Raw genomic sequence first — 3,320 nt, 5'->3', positions numbered from 1 at the left:
AAGCTTCGGGGAATCAAATCCCGATGGCGGATCAACGTACCCTAATGGATTACCTGCGACCCACGGTCGGTAACCTCGGAGCCGCCATCAATGCACCGAACGTTGATGCCAACAACTTCGAGCTTCGGCCGCGTTCGATCCAAATGCTCCAAAATTCCGCAAAATTCCATGGCCTACCCGATGAAGATCCTCATTTACATATTACCAACTTTTAGGAAATATGTGACACTTTCCGGATCAACGGAGCATCAAACGACGTCGTTCGCCTCCGAATGTTCCCATTTTCACTAAAAGACCGAGCCAAGGCTGGCTCAACACCCTCCCAAGTGGATCAGTAAACAATTGGGATGAACTTGCCCAAAAATTTCTATATAAGTATTTCCCGCCCTCCAAAACCGCTAAATTAATGACAGAAATAAATACATATTCACAAGAGGACGGGGAATCCTTATATGAAACTTAGGAAAGATTCAAGAAGCTATTGAGGAAATACCCTCATCATGGTCTCGCAGTGTGGCAACAAGTATCCACTTTCTATAATGGATTATTGCCACACACGAGACAAACACTCGAGTCAAGCTCCGGGGGACTTCTAGGTAATAGACGCCCAAATGAAATCTATAATCAAATTGAGGAAATTTCTCAAAACAATTTTCAATGGCACACCCCCCCCCCCCCGAGGTTCAAAGTCTATTGCCACGGGCACCCATAAAGTAGATGAGAACACCTCCTTACAAGCCCAAATCGAGGCCCTATCCTCAAAAATAAAAAAAAAATAGAAATGGCAAAAACGACATCGATTATGGCTTGTGAAGGGTGTGGTACGCCACATGAAAATTGGAGTTGTATGAAAGAAATGAAAAACCAAACAGAAGTGGTAAACTACATTAATAATCAACCAAGACCATCAGGTCCCCCAACAGGTACCTACAACCAAGGTTGGCGTAACCACCCTAACCTTGGTTGGAGGGAGCCCGAGAATAGTAGTAACCAACAAAATCAAAATCAAAGACCAAACTTTCAACAACCACCAAGAAATGAGTCACAAAATTTCACTCAACAACAAGGGGGCCGGGAGAGGCTTGAAGACCTCATCACACGCCTCATCTCAGAAACCGACAAAAGGTACTCAGATCGGTTCCTACAAATGGAATCCGACATTAGAAACCAAAGAGCTAGTATTCAAAACATCGAAAAACAAATAAGCCAACTAGCCCAAAGTTTCTCTGAGAGACCATAAGGCACATTACCTAGCAATACCGAAACCAATCCAAAGGCGCAAGTACACCTCATAACATTAAGAAACCGGAAAGTAGGTCCCGAGGAAACACCACTACCCCCAACCAACAATAATCCACCTGACCAAACCACAAACTCACCCTCAACCAACCAAGAAATAACCATCCCACAAAATTCCGAACCTACTAAAAACCCCTCGGTACCCTACCCCGGTCGGTTACTTCACCAAAAGACCGATGAGCAATTCACAAAATTCATAAGCTTACTAAAGCAATTGCATATCAATCTCCCATTTGTAGAAGTCCTCACTCAAATGCCAAAATACTCAAAATTCATGAGGACTTCCACACCCACAAAAGAAAGATTGAAACTTTGCAATTGGTAAACCTAAGTGAAGAATGCTCCGCCGTACTCCTCAACAAACTCCCACAAAAGAAAATCGACCCCGGAAGCTGTACCATCCCTTGCTCCATTGGGGGATCACCCATACGAAATGCACTAGCCGACCTTGGGGCTAGTAACAATCTTATACCCGCATCAATGTTTGACCGGCTCGGACTAGGAAAATTGAGACCCACAAAAATGAGCATACAACTCGCCAATGGCTCTGTCAAATACGCATAAGGTGTCACCGAGAATCTATTGATAAAGGTCGGAGAATTTGTCTTTCCGGCCGACTTTATCATACTCGTCATGGAAGAAGACCCCGAAGTTCCCCTCATTCTAGGAAGGCCATTCCTCGGCATCGCCCGTGCCATGGTAGATATGAGTGACGGGAAGTTACATTGAGGGTTGGAGACAAGGAGAAGAAATTCGGGGTCGGGAAAAGAGTGGAGGACGACCCGGTCAACTACATGGATGTCATAGACTCAAGCTTGGATGACGCTCTTCGACGGTGCAACACGGGATGCGAGACATCCCGCTCGGGTAACATATGACCAGCTTTGAGTCTAGCCAAGGACCCTTATAAACGTGGCGCACCACGGAGGCATTCCGTGGAACTATCCTTAGTGTTAATTTAGTTTAACTTTTATGTTTTCTAGTCTAATCTTACTTTTCAGGAATAAATCACACGAGAAAAGATGAAAACTGCCAAAGGGACGTTAAAACCGCACCCCATGCACGTAAACAGTGCCTTCTGACAACTTTTTAAGCCTTCCAACATGTGCAGCACGGGGTCGTGCCCAAGCCAACACGTCCCGTGCCCAGACTCTGCAGAAAACAGCTTTTGGTCAGGTAACTGACCACGGGCCATGCCCAGGGGACACGCCCCGTGGTCAACTTTCTTTTCATTTATGTTACTTGCATTCTGATCACGGGGTCGTGCCCGGACCACATGGGGTCGTGGCCAGGTGCCCAGTAACACAAAAACTTGTTTTTAAACATGCTTTTACATATTCGAATCAACCTAAAAACTTATTTTGGGACACATTGAGGACAATGTATAATTTAAGTGGGAGGGGGGGAGCTAAAACCTTGAATCTTGCAAGTCCTAATAACAAGCCTTACACAAAACTCGTATTGGAACCGCTAATCACCCCAAATCTTTTCAAAAAAAAATCATTTTTTACTTGTCTTGGTTTAATTTGGGAATAACAATGTAATAACCGAAAATAATAATGATAATAATACTAATTTTTTTTTCTATTTAAATAAAACTAGAAAATAGCAACAGTAATTTGCAAATGGGAAAATATGCAGAAAGAAAATTGCCAGACAACTTGCCTAATTGGTTGGATAAGAAATACTTTTGAATAAATTAGTATTTGCATGAATTGTTTCCTCTAATGACATTTGAAACTTTCATCAACGTGGACTTCCATTTCCCTCTATAAATAGAGAGTTATGTTGGATCGACCGTGTGACCCTAATGAGTCAATCTGAGTAGTTCATCATCAAAAACAAAGGCGGAATCAATGTAAATGATGTCAAACAGCTTGTTTTCCTTTAATTTTCTTCTATTACTGATTTCCTGAGCTTTTACAAACAATTCTGACAAAAATCCGGTAGCACCTCAGCTCTCACACACACTAATTCCGTATGGAATGACTCTACAGGACAGGATATATATAGGCGTGTAA

At 43.0% G+C, this 3,320-nt stretch overlaps 1 non-coding gene across 1 annotated transcript; it reads right to left on the bottom strand.

The window, feature by feature from the left end:
• Positions 1-405: 405 nt before the first annotated feature.
• On the bottom strand, positions 406-507 carry LOC118485249. Its single transcript, XR_004875554.1, has one exon. It is a non-coding gene; the product is annotated as a small nucleolar RNA R71 (small nucleolar RNA).
• Positions 508-3,320: the final 2,813 nt, after the last annotated feature.

This window comes from Helianthus annuus, chromosome 12, assembly GCF_002127325.2.
Source record: "Helianthus annuus cultivar XRQ/B chromosome 12, HanXRQr2.0-SUNRISE, whole genome shotgun sequence".
Lineage (NCBI taxonomy): Eukaryota > Viridiplantae > Streptophyta > Magnoliopsida > Asterales > Asteraceae > Helianthus > Helianthus annuus.
This window is presented reverse-complemented; position numbering and strand designations above follow the sequence as displayed.